At 42.0% G+C, this 18,727-nt stretch overlaps 1 protein-coding gene and 1 long non-coding RNA gene across 2 annotated transcripts in view; both read right to left on the bottom strand.

The window, feature by feature from the left end:
* Positions 1 to 18,727, bottom strand: part of LOC146539297 (membrane-bound alkaline phosphatase-like) — a 101,509-nt gene that overhangs the window by 54,857 nt on the left and 27,925 nt on the right. The window lies entirely within an intron of this gene.
* Positions 1 to 18,727, bottom strand: part of LOC146539299 (uncharacterized) — a 52,550-nt gene that overhangs the window by 16,143 nt on the left and 17,680 nt on the right. The window contains exon 2 of the long non-coding RNA XR_014877998.1: positions 13,106 to 13,203. This is a non-coding gene — a long non-coding RNA (uncharacterized LOC146539299). The remainder of the gene's footprint in view (positions 1 to 13,105; positions 13,204 to 18,727) is intronic.

Below are 18,727 nucleotides of genomic sequence, written 5' to 3' on the forward strand. Positions count from 1 at the left end.
CCGCGGGAGACCTCAAGACCACGTTTCACATCGATATTCGCGTCGCGAGTCACCCGGGTTGGCTATCAAGCACCGTTCCGGATATCCTGAATCTACGGACCAGCAGCAGACCAAAGGAAGAATCCGAAAATTGATTCACGAAGAAAAACCAGAAATGCTATATTTGTAAGTACACTTGAATTATTCTCGTGTTGCTCCTTTGAATCTTAAACTTCAAGATTTACCATCCTAGAGCCTCTAGATCGCGGGAGCCTGAACCGCGCCAGGCCCGCAGACAATTAGCAGATAATAATAGAGATATCATAGGATTAGATAATTTAGAATTAAATAATTTAGAATCGAAGATAGTTAATTCAAAAGAGATAATAATGTCGCAGTGTAACCCGGATGAAATTTTTAAGGCTCTTCGCTTAGTCCCGGAATTTGATGGAAACCCTAACGTCCTTACTAGGTTCATTAAAATTTGCGATTCATTGGCTACGCAATACCTTAGTAATAACCCTGGTAGTGAATTTTCTAATCTGTGTTTATTAAACGGAATCTTAAATAAAATAACAGCTGCATGCACTATAAGTTCGAACGGCATACCAGAAAGCTGGTTAGGCATACGAACAGCCCTCATTAATAATTTCTCCGATCAACGTGATGAGACCGCTCTCTATAATGACCTCTCCGTAGCGACTCAAGGTAATCGAACACCGCAAGAATTTTATAATCATTGCCAAACTTTATTTAGCACCATTATGACATACGTAACCTTGCATGAGACCATAGCCACCACAGTCCAAGCGAAACGAGAGCTTTATAAAAAAGTTACAATGCAGGCATATGTACGTGGATTAAAAGAACCGCTAGGGTCCCGTATACGATGCATGCGACCGGACACAATTGAGAAAGCCCTTGAGTTCGTTCAGGAAGAGCTTAACGTCATGTATTTACAGCAACGTGAGTCTTCCAAGGTTCAAACAACCCCTAAACCAACCCCTTCATTACAACCAGTAGTATTTACTCCTGCAAAACCTTATAATATCCCTCATAATATACCTAATTGGCCAACTCCGCTCCCAATGGGACCTCCACCGCAACCTTTTAAATTTCCGGGACCTAATCATAATCAACCACGCATGCTTACTAACACACAAAGGATGTTCTCTGCACCTCCACCGAATTACAACCCCCGTAGTAACATTTTTAAATTACCACCGCGAAATAACCCCCCGCAAGGTCCTCAACCTATGAGTGGTGTCCAACGCTTTATACCCAAACCTTTACCTTTAAATAATAATAATAATCCGTCGCCGTCGAATTATTTCAAATGGAGGGAAATGAACGTTAATGAATGTGCTACATATGACGACTATTGTTACGAGCCGGAGTACAATTACTATACTGACTATTACGATACTGAGTTTGCCCCCGGATTTACTTATGACTTAAATAATTTAAATACGACTTTTGAAAATAATTCTTTTGACTCTGAAGCACAAATAGGTGCAAATGAGCAGGACCAGCAGGATTTTCAAGAGGTTTCGAAATTACAAAAACCAAAATAGAATTAAATCTTCAGACACAAAGACAGCTTCCATATATACAGATAAGAAATCCTCCTTTAAAATTTTTAATAGACACCGGTGCTAATCAGTCTTTTATTAGTCCCGAAGCCGTCGAAAAATACTTCGCTCACTATCCACTACAATTTGATCCTTTCGAAGTAACCAACATACACGCGACAAGTAGAAACGATTATTCTATTACATTGCCGTGTTTTGCGGAATTCAATGACGTTAATAATATCAAGTTATTCGTATATCGCTTTCATGAATACTTCGACGGGTTAATAGGTTTGGATTTATTAAGTAATTGGGAAGCTCGTATAGATTTGAAAGAACAAAATTTATTTACAAAAAACGCATCCAACCCCATTCGAATGTATAAATCGTGTAATGTTAACTTGTACGAGGATATTATCCCTGCGGAGACTTCCAAAATTATGCGTGTTCCCGTCGACATTGCGGAAGGTGACGCTTTTATTAGAGAACAGACACTATGTAATTGCATTGTTCATGAATGCATTACTTCTGTGAAAAATAATCGTTGTTATTTAGAGATCGAAAATCCGACACCTAACGATATTATATTCTCGCTCGATCGTCCGGCTCACGCGGATTTATTTAACGTTGAGTGCACGAGTACTCAACAACTAAAGACTCGCACCCAAGACGTTATTTCACGCTTACGTACAGACCACCTAAATCCAGAGGAAAAGGCTAATCTCGTAGCTCTTTGTTCCCGTTATTCCGACGTATTTTACATTGATGGTGAAAGATTAACTTTCACGAATAAAATTAAACACAGAATAAGAACTACCGACGAGGTACCGATCCACGCTAAGAACTACCGATATCCCTTTGTACACCGACAGGAAGTAAAATCTCAAATAGAAAAAATGTTAGACCAGGGCATTATTAGACCTTCCGAGTCCGCTTGGAGCTCACCTATTTGGGTAGTACCCAAGAAGGTAGATGCTTCCGGGAAACAAAAATGGCGTTTAGTGGTAGATTTCCGTAAGCTTAATGAAAAGACGTTAGATGATAAATACCCTATCCCTAATATTAATGATGTTCTTGACAAATTAGGGAAATGTCATTATTTTACCACCCTTGACTTAGCTAGTGGATTTTATCAAGTAGAAATGGATCCCCAAGATGTATCGAAAACAGCGTTTAATATCGAACATGGGCATTTCGAATTTCTTCGTATGCCCATGGGTTTAAAGAATTCCCCTTCAACTTTCCAAAGAGTAATGGATAACGTACTCTGCGGACTTCAAAATGAGATATGTTTAGTCTACCTTGATGATATTGTAGTATATAGTACGTCGCTTCAAGAACATATGGTTAATCTCGAAAAGGTTTTTAATAGATTACGGGAATCTGATTTCAAAATACAAATGGATAAATCTGAATTTTTGAAGTTAGAAACTGCCTATCTCGGTCATATAATAAGTGGAGAAGGTGTCAAACCAAATCCAGATAAGATCAAGGCCATTGAAAATTATCCATTACCTAAAACTAGTAAAGAAATTAAACAATTTTTAGGACTATTAGGATACTATAGGAAATTCATCCCCGACTTTGCGCGCCTAACGAAACCCATGACAAAATGCCTAAAGAAATCCAATAAAATTATACTAGACTCTGAATATACTAACTGTTTTGAGAAATGTAAAACTCTACTGACAAATGACCCTATATTGCAATACCCAGACTTTACAAAAGATTTTATTTTGACAACTGACGCTTCAAACGTAGCTATAGGCGCCGTTCTTTCTCAAGGCCCCATAGATTCCGATAAGCCTGTCTGTTATGCTTCTAGAACTTTAAACGACAGCGAGTTAAATTATAGCACAACAGAGAAGGAACTTTTAGCTATTGTATGGGCAACTAAGTATTTTAGACCTTACTTATTCGGAAGAAAATTCAAAATTTATACTGACCACAAACCTTTACAGTGGCTAATGAACATGAAAGAACCAAATTCCCGCCTTACGCGTTGGAAACTTAAATTGAGTGAATATGACTTTACTGTATTATATAAAAAGGGTAAATTAAACTCAAACGCAGACGCTCTTTCCCGTATCGAAGTTCACACAAAAGAAGCATTATCTTTAATAGAGGAAATAGATGAGCTTAATTCTTTATTCGGTAATCCATCAGAAACTGTTCTGGGCCAAGCTAACTCTTCTACAGAGACAGTTCACACGAGTACGGAAAACCCTATCCTAGAAATCCCGATAACTGACGAACCACTCAATAAATTTCACAGACAGATCTATTTTTATCTTGTGACTGACGTTAAGAGACGACCTGTAGTTACAAAGCCCTTTGACACTCATACGCGTATTAGTATTCAATTATCTGAGTCAAATTTAGAAGAAGATGTGATAAATGCTGCTAAAGAATATATTACCCCAAAAATAAAAACAGCTATTTTAATAAATCCTCCCCTGGCTATGTATTCAATTATACCAATCCTGCAAGATAAATTTAAGAGCTCCTCCTTTAATCTCGTTCTAGCTAAAAAAGAATTAGAAAATGTCAAAGAATATTTGCGTCAACAGGACATCATCCGTCATTATCACGATGGTAAAACGAATCATCGTGGTATCAACGAATGCTATTTAGCTTTGTCACATAAGTATTACTGGCCTAAAATGAGAGAACAAATAACAAAATTTATTAACGAGTGTACTAACTGCGGCCAAGCCAAATATGACAGAAACCCGATTAGACCACAGTTCAATGTTGTTCCACCTGCTACCAAACCATTTGAGATAGTTCATATGGATTTATTCACGGTTCAAAGCGAAAAATATATCACTTTCATTGACGTTTTCACTAAATACGGTCAAGCTTACCATCTTCGTGACGGCACAGCTTTAAGTGTTCTGCAAGCTTTATTACAATACAGTACTCATCATGGCATACCTATGACTGTTATTACCGACAATGGGACTGAATTTACTAACCAGTTATTTATGGAATTTACTCGACTTCATAAAATTAACCACCACCGAGTGTTAGCTCATTCGCCTAACGACAATGGTAACATAGAACGATTTCATTCAACCCTTTTAGAACACCTAAGACTTCTCAAATTAAACCATAAAGATGAACCAATAATCAATCTTATACCCTATGCTATAATAACGTATAACAGCTCCATACATAGTTTCACCAGATGTCGCCCTTTCGACCTATTGACTGGACATTTTGACTAGGGATTGTACGGATATGGGGTGCTTGGTCGGATAACCTCCTCGTGTGTTCGCTCGCTGTTGGCCCTTTCTCGAATGCTTGTCATTCGGGGGGGACGAACAGTGTGCGGGCCGGTGCACCCTGGGCGGCGAGTAATTGGTGCCCACAGGATTCGTCCTTGGGTAATGATTGCTCGCTGGCTAATAATTCGACGTGGTTCTCCGCGTGGTTCTCCGCAGTGTTTCAGGTGCGGACAAGCTGGGCACAAACAAAATCAGTGCTCGGCGGCACCTCACTGCCCGGTTTGCGTGGCGGCAGAACACCCCGCAGACCACACAGTGGGTAGCGCCATATGTGCGAAAGCCAGCTCCTCGAGGAAGAGGAGGAGTGGCAGGAAGGGAGGAAATGGGCCACCAGCGGGCAAGCCAGACGCCCCAGTTGGGCGAGAGGAGGCGCAGCACATGGAAGACCAATAATGGCTCTCCGTGTGCTGCAGGCGAATATAAATCACTGTGCCAGGGCCCAGGACTTATTGGTCCAAAGCCTGGCGCAGTGGTCTATCCAGGTGGCGGTTGTTTCGGAGCCCTACAGCGTTCCTGACAGAGACAACTGGGTAGCCGACAACACCGGGGTGGTGACTATTATCACCCAGGTCGCAGCGGGCTCTCCGCCCTTCTCACGAGTAGAGAGGGGTGCGGGATGCGTCGCAGCACTTGTCGGCGACCTAGTTGTCGTTGGGGTCTACTTTTCCCCCAATCGAATTCTTGCGGAGTTCGAAGAGTTCCTTATACGATTGGGGGAAATGGTAGAGCGATTTCGTCCGGCGGAAGTGGTGGTCGCGGGCGATTTCAACGCGAAGTCCAGCGTGTGGGGCTCCGCAACGACGGATGTGCGTGGTGTGACGCTGTCGGAGTGGGTTGTTGCCACCGGTTTGTCTGTGCTCAACCGAGGGACCAAGAACACGTGTGTGCGAAGGCTGGGCGGATCCGTCGTGGACGTTTCGTTCGCGAGCCCGGCCCTAGCGTGTCGTGTTCGGGGCTGGCGAGTGCTGGATGATGTGGAGACTCTCTCGGATCACCTTTACATCTTGTACGAGATCTCCACACATCCTGCGGTGCAACCAGCCCCCAGTCCAAACTCGCGAGGGTACGGACCGCGGTGGCAACTGAGTCGTCTCGACAGGGAGTTGTTGGAGGAGGCCGCGATAGTGGAATCCTGGCTGCCCCAGAGCTTGGCGTCTGCAGAAGACGCCGCATCCTGGGCGCAGGGGGCGCTGACGCGTATCTGTGACGCGTCAAAGCCCCCTTCCGGGCGCCGCCCTCAACGGCGGCAAGTGTACTGGTGGTCGTGGGAGATCGCGCAACTGCGTAACACCTGCGTTGCGGCGAGACGCCAGTACAGCCACTATCGCAGGCGGGTACAGAAGGTGCAGGAGGAGGAAGACCGACTGTACCGCGTCTATGTCGAGGCGAGAACGCAGCTGCAGGAGGAGATCGGTCGTGTGAAAGGCGAGTCGCACGACCGGTTGATCGCGGGGATAGACCAAGACCCGTACGGCACACCTTACCGAATGGTGCTCGGTAGGTTACGGGCTTGGGCACCACCACTGACGCAGACACTCCGACCGGACATTCTCCGAGGGGTTCTGTCGTCGCTATTCCCGCAGCGGGCCAGTTTTGCACCACCCAGTATGGCCCGCCCTGCAGCGCGTGAGGAGGTAGAGGAGGACGACGAGGACAGCGTCACACCACCGGTGGAGGAGGAGGAGCTCGAAGAAGCTGTACGCCGATCTCGGCTCAAGAGCACCGCCCCGGGCTTGGATGGCATTCCCGGCCGGGCGCTAACTCTGGCCCTCAACACCTTAGGGCCCAGAGTGCGAGGACTATTCACTGCCTGTCTGGTTCAAGCCATAATTCCACAGCGGTGGAAGACAGGCAGGCTAGTCCTCATCAAGAAGGAGGGTCGCCCGGCGGATTCAGCCTCCGCCTACAGGCCCATCGTGCTCTTGAGCGAGATCGCCAAGCTCTTCGAGCGTGTTGTAGCCAGGAGGCTACAACACCATTTGGAGGGCACAGGTCCGGACCTCTCGGACCACCAGTATGGCTTCCGTAGGGGGCGATCGACGGTGGATGCCATACTGGAGGTAAAGTCCTATGCGCAGGATGCGGTGGCCCAAGGCGATGGAGTCTTGGCGGTGTCTTTAGACATCGCCAACGCCTTCAACTCCCTGCCATGGCCCTGCATAAAGGAGGCACTGTTATACCATCGTGTGCCTCCATACCTGCGCCGCGTCATCGGGGCTTACCTGTCCGGGAGGTCTGTGACCTTTCCGGCTCCTGGAGGAGGTTGGAGGGAGTTTGTTGTGTCGGCCGATGTTCCACAAGGATCGGTGCTGGGTCCGATCCTCTGGAACATCGGGTACGACTGGGTGCTGCGGGGCGGCACCCTGAGGGGGATAAAGGTCCTCTGTTACGCCGATGACACGCTGGTCTTGGCGCAGCAGAGGACCTATCGGGAGGCGGCGGTCCTCGCGACGGCTGGAGTGGCGGAGGTCGTCGGCCGCATAAAGCGGCTGGGTTTGGAGGTCTCCCTCAACAAGTCCGAGGCAATCTACTTCCATGCTCCTCGAAAGGGCCCACCGGCAGATGCCCACATCGTCGTCGGTGGCGTCAAGATTGACGTCGCCCGGAGCATGAAGTACCTCGGACTTGTTCTGGATGGTCGGTGGAGTTTTCGGGGCCACTTTACATCCTTGGCCCCGAAACTATTGAAGACAGCGGCGGCACTGGCGCGCCTTTTGCCCAATGTTGGTGGGCCGAGCGCCTCTAGCCGTCGGCTGTACACCGGAGTGGTCCGATCGATGGCGCTCTACGGTGCTCCCGTATGGGCGGACGCCCTGGACCGGCACAACATCACCCTGCTGCGACGTGCGCAGAGGGTGATGGCCATCCGGGCGATACGGGGGTACCGGACCATCTCCGGTGAGGTGGCGTGCGTGCTGGCTGGAGTCATGCCGTGGGATCTGGATGCTCTGTCTCTGGCGTCGGTCTATTGCCGGCGTCGGGGCCTAGTGTCCGGGGAACCGGCAAGCCAGGCACGCACGGAGGAGGAGCGGGAAACCGCGGTTGAGTTGTGGGAATCCCGGCTGGCGACACCATCTGCCGGCCGGTTGACGATCGAGGCGGTTCGTCCAGTATTCCGCCAGTGGTTAGCGCGGCGTCACGGCGTCCTAACCTTCCGCACCACACAGGTGCTCACGGGGCATGGCTGCTTCGGGGGTTACCTGTGTCGGATCGCTGGGAGGGAGCCCGACGCTCGCTGCCACCACTGCGACGACTGCCTCGATGAGACGGCCCAGCACACGTTGGAGGTGTGCTCAGCCTGGGCGTCTCAACGTCGCGCTTTGCGCGACGTCATAGGGGACGACCTTTCCCTGCCGGCCGTGGTCAAGGCCATGGCCGGTAGCGAGACGTCGTGGGACGCGGTCTCATCCTTCTGCGAGGCAGTGGTGCTCGAGAAGGAGTCGGCGGAACGGGCGAGGGAGGCTTTTGCCGAAGTCGCCATCCGCCGTAGGAGACCGGGTCGCCGGAGGGCGGCACACGACCGCCGCCTTCCGCCCTAATGTGCCAGAGGGCGGTCAGCTTGGGGAAGCTGGCCGCCTACCAACCTGGCCCGAGTAGGCGCGCGCAGGTTGCTCCCGCGCGCTACTCAGAGCAGCCGTCGAGGGTGCCCACACACCCTTGACTCCGCGACGTGCCTAGCAGGCTCCCGCCGCCGCGATTCGTGGACGATTCTAGTCCCCGCGTCTCGCGGCCAGTGGCGGTCGAGGAGGAGCACCGTGAGGTTTTAGTGGGTATGCGGACGGCCTACATCTGCCAAGTCCGCGAGTCCCACATAACCCGCTCGAGTCCCCACTCGGGCCGGTATCCGTAAAAGGATTTCCTCACGTTAAAAAAAAAAAAAAAAAAAAAGGGATTGTACGGATATAGACATAACGCAACAACTTTTGCAACAATACACTCAAGTTCATAGGGATAAAATGAAACAAGTCTATGACATTATTAACTCATCCTCACTTGAGAATCGCACTGGATTGATAGAAAAAAGAAATGTAAATCGCGAACCTGAAAAAGAGTACGCGCCCCAGCAATCAGTTTTTATAAAGAACCCCCTTGCTAGTCGACAAAAGACTGCTCCACGATATACTCATGACACCGTGTTAGCCGACTTACCAGTTCATATTTATACTTCTAGAAAACGTGGCCCCATAGCAAAATCAAGATTAAAACGAGTTCCTAAAACAGCTAATTTGTTACAGGATTCTCCTAATAATAACTCTCCCAATGACTCAACTTCAGGAGATAAAACTCGAGAGCCTTAATGACGGACCAGGACTATTACCTTTCAAACTCGGATCCATGAAACTAACTACTCATCATCATACATTCATACAGTATGTAAAATTGGATGACATCGAAACCAACATCCACTCATTAGAGATTCAACTGCTTGACTGTAAAAATCGCATGAGTAATATAACATATAACTTGTATGAAATTCAAATTAATTACCTTGCTAACAAGCTTGGCAATATTGTAAAACAATTACATTCTTTAGAGCCTAGTAGAGTAAAAAGAGGTCTTATAGGCGGGTTAGGTTCTATGATAAAAAGTTTAACCGGTAATTTAGATCACAATGATGCGTTGAAATATAATGAGGCAGTTAGAGTATTAGAAAGTAATCAAGCAAAATTAGTATCTGAGTTTAACAGTCATATCAGCCTGAGCAAAGAGTGGATGTTGAAACATGGAAACGTTATTAGTCAGATAGTAGATAGCCAGAATAGGATCAATAGTACTTTAGAATTAATATTACAGGATAAAGCTATAAGTGACGACAGCTTGGCGAAATACGCAAAGTTTGCCCAACTTTTAGAACTAGTTAGTAAAAATATAGAAGATTTATCTTTAGAATTACTTAGAATAGAAAATAGTCTAGCGTTCATACATGCTTCTAGTACACATCATTCAATGATAGATATTGAAGTATTAGAATCTATGATCTTAAAGTTAAAATCAATTTACTCGGAAGAGCAGGTATTAGATTTAGAACTTAGGGAATATTACAATATTATTAAACCAGCGTCGTATTTTGTGAACAAACAAATAGTTTTTATATTTAAATTTCCAATTTATTCTAAGGAAACTTACGAATTTTATAAATTATCAGTAGTACCGAATAAACATAACCATGCCCTAATCCCACCTTTCCCTTTCCTGGCAACAATCGAGTTATCATTCGTGTACATGGAGGCTGAATGCCCGAAGGTAAAAAACTGGTATCTTTGTGAGAAGGAAATTGATCATCAGATCCGCACCAAATCAGATTGCATTCAGGAATTGATCACCAATCAAGTCATACAAGAAACTTGCGAATTCACTTCAGTCACCTTAACCAAAGCGGCAATGGAGAAGCTCGATGATCAACACTACACCCTGTCGTTTCCTCAACAAACGAAAGTACAATTAATCTGTAATCAGAAGGACTACACGTCGTTACAAGGAAGTTATCTGGCTACAATTCCTTATGGATGTCGTTTGAAATCAGAACAATTCACAATAACAAATGATTACAATGAAATCAAAGGACAACCCCTAAAACTAATGAAAATACCCTATCAAGACGAAAAGCAATCTAACAAAGTAACTCACATTCATCTTAAATCCATTGACCTCCAAGGACTGCATAATATCCAAGACCAAGTTATGATGATCCAGACTGCTATACAAGTCGACGAAGTACAAGAAGAAGCCTTGTACCATACTACAATACCGTTCTACAGTGTACTATTGAGTGCAGGCGTACTCGGAGTCATCGTCGCAACTCGACGTTACTTATGCAAACGTAATAAGATTGTGAAAAAGGAGCAGCAGCCATCGCACGAGGTCCTGCAAACACCTAGCAACCCCGAGAATATTCCGGCAACATTTTCCCTAAACGTGTTAAAATAGTTGCCATTCTATGGGGGGAGGAATTACATAAGATTGCTGTATGAAAAGCGCCAACGTCGAACTTCCGTTAGTTTGTATTTAGTACAATAAATTGTCTTTTCAGCAATTGCGTAATGTTCTTTTAATTTTAATAAATAATATTTTTTGTAAGAATTGACCATTCCATACTCCCACATCGAAGTGGAATCGTCATTCGTAGGGTTAATTTGTATTAAGTTTTAATAGAATTAAAGTTAATTTTTAAATCATTTCGGTTTTTTTTCAATCCTCCGTCTGTCGCAAACGTAATTTACCACTCTCGTAGTTTTGAATGTTATTATTAGTGTTTTTTCTAAATTAATAATGTTTTTTCCTATATAAATAAGTAATTACATTAAATAATAATTATAAATAGATTTGGGTTCCGATTTAGATAATAATTTTCGACTTTATATCGTATTTGTATAGTGTACTATGATTTGCCGCATTAATAGATTTTTTATATAATAGTAACTTCCGTATAGTAAATTTTATTATTAATTATTGTTTGTCATAGTTTTCTGTAACAAAATAACAGATTTGTATATTCCTAATGTGTGTAAATAATTAATGAGAGATATTTTATCGTAATTACTTGTGTGAATTTCGTCATACTTTTCGTGTTTTTTGTAATTTTCTAATAGATAATAGTTCAATAGTATATTGTGTTATATATCGTTTGATAGACATTTTCGTGTACCTTTTATATATGTAAACTCTAGATCTCTCGTATAAATAGTTATTAAAATATGAATGTAAATATGTCATAGTCATAGTGAAAATTTTGGTTAAATAAAGACAAAACGGCTCGGTGACTCTCGGCTCTTTTTACCGTTATTAGCTCAAACCGCCTCGCGTATAAAAGGCGCGCGTCGGGCGGCACAGAGTCACAGGGCGGCAACCAACAGCGAGCACAGCAACAAGCAAGGAAACAAGGAACATCGGAAACAAGATACAGTTAAAGAAGCCGACAGTCACCGACCGTTATACCGTTATCAAGATCGTGTTTCATTATCCTGTTTCAACCTCCTGTTTCAACGTTCTTATCAGAACGTCTGACAAGAACGTCTTGGGGTCTCAGCGTACTCCGTGTTCTCATGATCTGGAACCTATAGTGTGCAGGGCGTCGGCGGCTCATTCACTTGAGTTCCGCCCGTCCGGTACATATTCATTATCACACACTCATCCTTACAGGCTAATGTCGTAAAGAAATTGTCAAGAAAATTAGGACAAGAAGATTTCAAGACTCATGTTACATTCTATAAATTTTTTTGCGACTTTTCTCTCATGCAGTACTTGTATGAAAAAAATATTTATGCCACTGGAACAGTGAGATGAAATAGAGAAATTTCACCTAACATCATAAAAAATAACACAAATAGAAACGGCAGAAACAAAAGCCCAAAGTTGAAAACAGGTGAGTTAAAGTGGAGAACTAAATAAGATGTAGCATTTACTGTTTGGCAAAATACTAAAGAGGTTTTATTGTTGACAACTGCATTTCATCCTAAAGTAGAAGTAACATCTATACAAAGAACGCAAAAAAATGGCACCAGGGAGACTGTACATTGTCCTAGGGTTGAAGGGGACGTATGCCGTCGGAAGGAGAAGTAAACGCTGGTGGTTGCGGATATTCTACTTCTTGGTGGACGCAAGTTTGACAAACTCTTTCATTTTATATTCCCTAACATCAAGAGTAAAAAAGCTTACCAACTTAGAATTTCGGGTGGCTGTTGCCAGAGGTTTAATTGGTGGCTATAGCAGCAGAAAAAGAACATCAAGCTTGCCTACATACAGCTGCAAGAAATCACGCATAGCATGCCCAGAGGTATATCAAAAAACTGTAAATGCTGTACCTGAAGAACTGCGGTTTGTAAACGTAGGTGACCATATGCCGGCAGAGTTGGAGACTTGCCGAAGCTGTAAATTGTGCAGCACAAAGGTCAAAGATAAGCGTAGCAAAATAAAATGCAGTAAGTGTAATGTCCCTCTTTGCATAACGCCTTGTTTTGCACAATTTCACAGAACACAATGTCACAAATTTAGCTTGCATGTGAGTCTGTTGATGGGTAATGGGAATATTTTTACCACCTATTTTGCCAAAACTTCCGAAATAATTAATGTTTTTCTTTCAGTGTTTTATTTTTGTTATATGAATAAAAACATGCCAAAAATATAAGCGTAAGTTATTTTATTCCTCTGAATCCTTCTGCCTTATAAAGGGTTAACAGCATTTATTAATAAACATTGTTACTTTTAATTTAATTAACAAAGTCAGATCATTAAAATACTAGTCAAAGGTTTATAATTTGTACTTACATGTTTTACTGTGTCCTTTTTCTATTTGGTAAGAATTGCTTTAATTTAAGGTTCTATTGTAAACAATTCCAGGTGATAACATTTATCTCCCATAATGCCTGAAGAAAAGGAATTCAATTATTGAAAACATCATATAGTATAGAACATGTGAAAGATAAAGAGAATCACGTAGCAGATGCATTAAATGTAATTCAAATATTCCATACGAGCTCGGATTCATTACAAGCTCATTGTGGGGAGGAAATATCGTTAGACAGTACACCAAATGAAATGGGAATAGAAAAATCCTGTAATTACTGAGTCCAATTCACTGCTTTCAGACAATAAAACATTAAGTAATACAATACATTCATGCCAACAAGACAGTGATAGTGGCATACCAATTATTCACAGTTATCCACCGAAACGTTTAAGACGTTCATTTCAGAATTAAAGATGGATACCTGTGTTACAAGTATTTCCGCCGGCAAGTACTTAAGGCGATGAAAGATATTCTTTCTAGTACACATCGGAGAGATGACGACATCGTCCTACCAGTTTTCGACCCAACTGCGAGCGACCTTGGTGCTGAGTCCTGGTGCAACAACCTCGAAACACTCTTCAGGGAATTCGGGTGGAGTAGTATTGCTACCGTCGCTAAGGCAGGTAAAGCCTTAAAAGGGTCTGCACTGTTATGGTTCGAGACTTGGGATCCCGAAGAAGGTCGTTCTTGGGAAAATATACGTAGGGAGTTAACAGCTTTATTCCCTGAGAAGAAAATCTTACAGAAAAGTTGCAAAAGGCAGCGTTGTATACTTCTGACTCGGCCATTTCCCATTGCGAATATGTTAATGTGTTAGCATATTCGTGTAAAAGTGGGTAGATTTAGGTGAAAAAGAATATAAAAGCAGTGGAATTGTGTCAAACGGACACAGTTGCATGTAGACGGAAGCCCTGATAGGAAGGTATCTAGTGTGTAGTGTTGGTATTGATACGTGTCACTTATTGTAATTACGTGGAACCTCTGTCCGAGTACGTTGAAAACATATAGACGGTATGTATTTTTATGTGTTTATTTTAAAAACGTTAACCGCTTCCGTTTTCTAACATCAGTGATTACACAAAAGATAGACAGTAAAACGTTCCGTGAATGGGAGGAATATAAAGGCCGTCTTGATAAAAATTGTAAAATATTGTTTTCGACTTTTTTAAATTTTCTCAGAGAACGAGCTGATTTAATAGAAACTTTAGAACTTTCGAATCCTTCTGTCTTTAGCCACACAAATGCTAAAAATGTAAAAGTTAAAACAATGACTATACAAGATGGAAATAATAAATATAAAACAACTGATATTAATTCTAAATTAAATTCTATTTCTATTAAATCTAAATTATGTCAAAGGTGTAACGGTGACCATAAACTAAGTGTTTGTCCTCACTTTTTAGCATTGCCTAGTGATGCTCGCTTGCAAATTTTGCCAAGTTATAAAGTATGTTTTAACTGTTTTTCTTCAGGTCATTATGCTAATAACTGTAAAAAGGCAGGATGTAAAATATGTCGTCGTAAGCACCACACGCTTGTTCATGTTACAGAACACTTCAAGTCTAAACCCGCGTCAGCTACTGAGGCCGCCGTGAATATTAACGACAATAACAGTGGTACTAATGCATCGCCCGAGCTTACCGTTATCTGCACATGTTAAACAAGGCTATATTTTGCTTTCAACGGCATTAATAAAAGTAGTAGGTAGGAATCAAACGTTACACACAGCCCGCGCTCTTCTTGACAGTGGCAGAACGTCGTGTCTCATGACTGAGGAGTTCCACGAGAAATTAAGTTTATCGGCTTGTACTGTAAGCAGCACAATCGCGGGAATTAATAATGCATTGTCCACTATTAATAAACGAGCCGTCGCGTCGTGTCAATAACGTCAATGAATGATAATTTTAGAGCAAATGTTAACTGTTTCATTTTAAATTCTATTACTGACAACGTTCCGAGTACGCACGTAGATTTGCTAGGAATTGACATTCCTAAAAACATATGATTGGCTGATCCTGATTTTAATACATCTGGACCTATAGATATGTTACTCGGTGCTGATATCTTTTGGGACTTGTTAGGATTAGGATTGTCTCAAATGATAAACTTAGGAACAGGGCAGCCCATTCTTTATGAGACTAGGCTTGGCTGGCTTGTGTCTGGCCCGACTAGTGTTATCATCGATTTAAATTATATAAAAAATAAATGTCATGTTTCTAAACTTATTTCAGATGATGATAATGAAAAATATAATAATAATATACAACAGCTACTTACACGTTTTTGGCAATTAGAAAATGTTAATACCAGATCTCATTATTCTTCTGAAGTAAAACAGTGCGAAGAACATTTCGTAAAAAATATTGTGCGTCTAAAAAACGGGCAATTTTGTGTGAGGATTCCTTTAAAATATTCTCCTGAATTACTAGGAGAACCTTCATCTCGTGCCAAACATTGCTTTACTTCATTAGAACGTAGATTTAAATGCAAGCCTAAATTTAGTAAAATGTATAAAGACTGTAACATATGCTTGAATATGATCAGTTAGGTCATATGTCTAAGTGCGACAAGGTTGTTGTAATGATATCTAAAATAAAAAGAAAAATAAATAAACAAACGACTGTTTATTAGCTGTCATTGAAAAGAGACGTTGTTTTATTATAGGTTATGGGCCCGCGCTCATAATTTTCGCGATTTTGTAATTTTAACAAGAATTTTGCAGAGTTCGCAAGTGTTAAAGGATAATTACAAGACGATTGAACTGTGTTGTGCAGATTATAGCAGTGTATATTCCTATCGAAGTCTAACAATGTCGACGAACTATCTTGTGAATGTACCTAAGCTAACGGGGCGTAATAATTACAGTGAATGGTGTTTTGCGGCAGAAAATTTCTTAATCTTGGAAGGCACGAAGCACTACGTGCAGCCAGAGGGAGGAGGAGGAAAAGAAATAAAAACTGCAGATGACGAAAAAACAAAAGCAAAATTAATAATGACAATTGACCCGTCTCTGTATGTACATGTAAAAAATGTTAAAACTTCGAGTGAATTGTGGAATAAGCTCTAACAACTTTTCGATGATAACGGATTTTCACGTAGAATAAGTCTACTAAGGAATTTAATTTCGATTCGCCGAGAGAATTGCAATTCGATGACGTCATACGTGACGAAGATTATTGATACTGCACAGAAGCTTAGCGGAACAGGATTTGAAATAAATGACCAGTGGACAGGATCATTGCTGTTGGCGGGATTGCCTAATCGTTTCTCCCCTATGATTATGGCAATAGAGCACTCCGGAATACCTATAACAGCATATTCCATCAAAACGAAATTGCTGGATATGGATTTGGCAAGTCATGATGAGAGTGAAGTTAATGGTGCTTTTGCAATTCTATATAACTATTTATATGCATTTACTATTTATATGCATTTACTATATAACTATATAACTATTTATATGCATTTACCTAAAGGTTTTACTGAAAGAACAGAAAAGGGTCAAGTACTTAAATTAAAGGAAGCAATTTATGGGCTCAAACAGTCCTCAAGAGCGTGGTACAGGAAGGCAGATGAATGTTTGTTAAGCATAGGCTATTTTAGATCTAAAATAGAACCATGTATGTATACTAAAATGTAAAGTCAGTCGAAAACTATTGTAGCATTGTTTGTCGATGATTTTTTTATTTTTTCTAATAACACTAATGAGACTAAGTATTTAAAGCAGGTTCTTGCTAGTCATTTCAAGCTTAAAGAGTTAGGTGAAATAAAAAAGTGTCTTGGTGTCAATGTTACTGTTGATAAATGTAAGAAAACAATAACATTAAGTCAGAGAGTGTTACGTTCCCACACAACCCGGGAATCGCTGACCTAGGACCACCCAGAACATGTCCCACAACATTACCCATAATTTCATTTCCAATTAATACATTGCATAATTCTCTTAAATCTTAGAATTGTTATTTGAATCCCCGCACCTGCAGTTATAATTAAAATTAAAATTAAACGTAGAAATAAAATTCATTCTTGTCTCCGACTTTGAGCAAGTCTCACCTTTGTAACCATAAGTTCATTTTAATAAAGTATTTTTAATCAAAATCGTTTTTTTTTGGATCCTACGCTGCCACCGTACATAATTAGAGATTATATTGATCAGTTATTGCATAAATTTAACATGACACAATGTAAACCTGTTCAGACTCCAATGGAAATTAAGTTAAATGTATCCAAGAATGAACATTGTGTAAGTAGTTTTCCATATAAACAAATAATTGGAAGTCTTATGTATCTTGTAGTTTTAACTAGGCCAGATATTGCATATGCAGTTGGATATTTAAGTCAATTTAATAATTGTTATTCTTATGAACATTGTGCATATGTAAAGCGTTAGTAAAATCTGGTCAGATATAGTTAGTATGGGGGATGAAAGTTGCTCGCGTCCGTAGGACTCTCCACCTATTTCTAGGAACACCCTACACGTATCCCCTGGGTGGTGCTAAACGAGCGACACGCCGAGTCACAGGCGGCGGTAACTAACCTGACCCTGGTTTCCACAAACCATGAGGGATTAAATCCCCTCTAAAAGAGTGGCTCTGACACCCTGGGTAAGTGTCACAAGTATTCTCCCGCCTTTTAACTATGGAAATGTCGAATGCTAATGATAATGTGATGTCATGCGATCCGGCTAACCCCCGGCGCTCTCTGGTACCCGGGCCGGAGAGTGTGAAATCTGCTACCGAAGTCTCCACTGGAGTAGGTGACCAGGCTCCTGTGAAAGAAAATACTACTGGAAAACGTAAGATGGTGCAACAGGCGTTCCACCCGTCTCTATTTACAAGACCTAGAAGTCACTCACTAGGTAATCATCTTGACACAGATCTCACCGTCAACCATAGTGCACTTGAAACTGCAATACCTTTACAGCCTGAAACTCGACCGCCAGCATGGCAAAGGGTACCTGTCAATCGAAATAAGAAACGAAAAAAATCTTCTCCAACACCTTCTCCTGATAAGCTATATACAAGCAATAGATTCAATACACTACCCGTAGACCAAGTTGAGAGTGCAGAACCACAAGAGAAACGGCCGTCTAAACCACCACCAATCATCCTATACGGTGTTGACGATATTAACAAACTGACTGAATTGCTTGGTGCTGTAGCAAAAGGAGAAGAATACACTTACAAGATTGTGAATAAAAATCAGCTGAGAATACACTGCACTGAAATTAACATCTATAAGGAAATATTGTCAACAATTAGAGAGAATGGTTTAATAGGACACACATTCAACCGAAAAGATCAAAGGTGCTACAGAGTGGTCATACGAAATCTCCATCACTCGACACCACTTGAAGAAATAAAGTCTGACATAGAAAAAAACACAGGTAATGTAGTGTCTGGTGAAATAATAAATGTCAAATTTGGTCCTGACAAAAAGCCTACTTCTACATTCTTTGTCAACCTTTTACCTGGACCTAGAAATAAGGCAATAAAGGAATTGAAATACATTTATCACCAGGCTGTTGTGATAGAAGAACCCAGGAAGAAAACAACAGTCGTGCAATGCCAACGCTGCCAACAATACGGGCATTCAAAGAA

The sequence above is a fragment of the Heliconius melpomene genome, chromosome 5 (genome assembly GCF_056956725.1).
Source record: "Heliconius melpomene rosina isolate 202511_hmr_F chromosome 5, ASM5695672v1, whole genome shotgun sequence".
NCBI lineage: Eukaryota > Metazoa > Arthropoda > Insecta > Lepidoptera > Nymphalidae > Heliconius > Heliconius melpomene.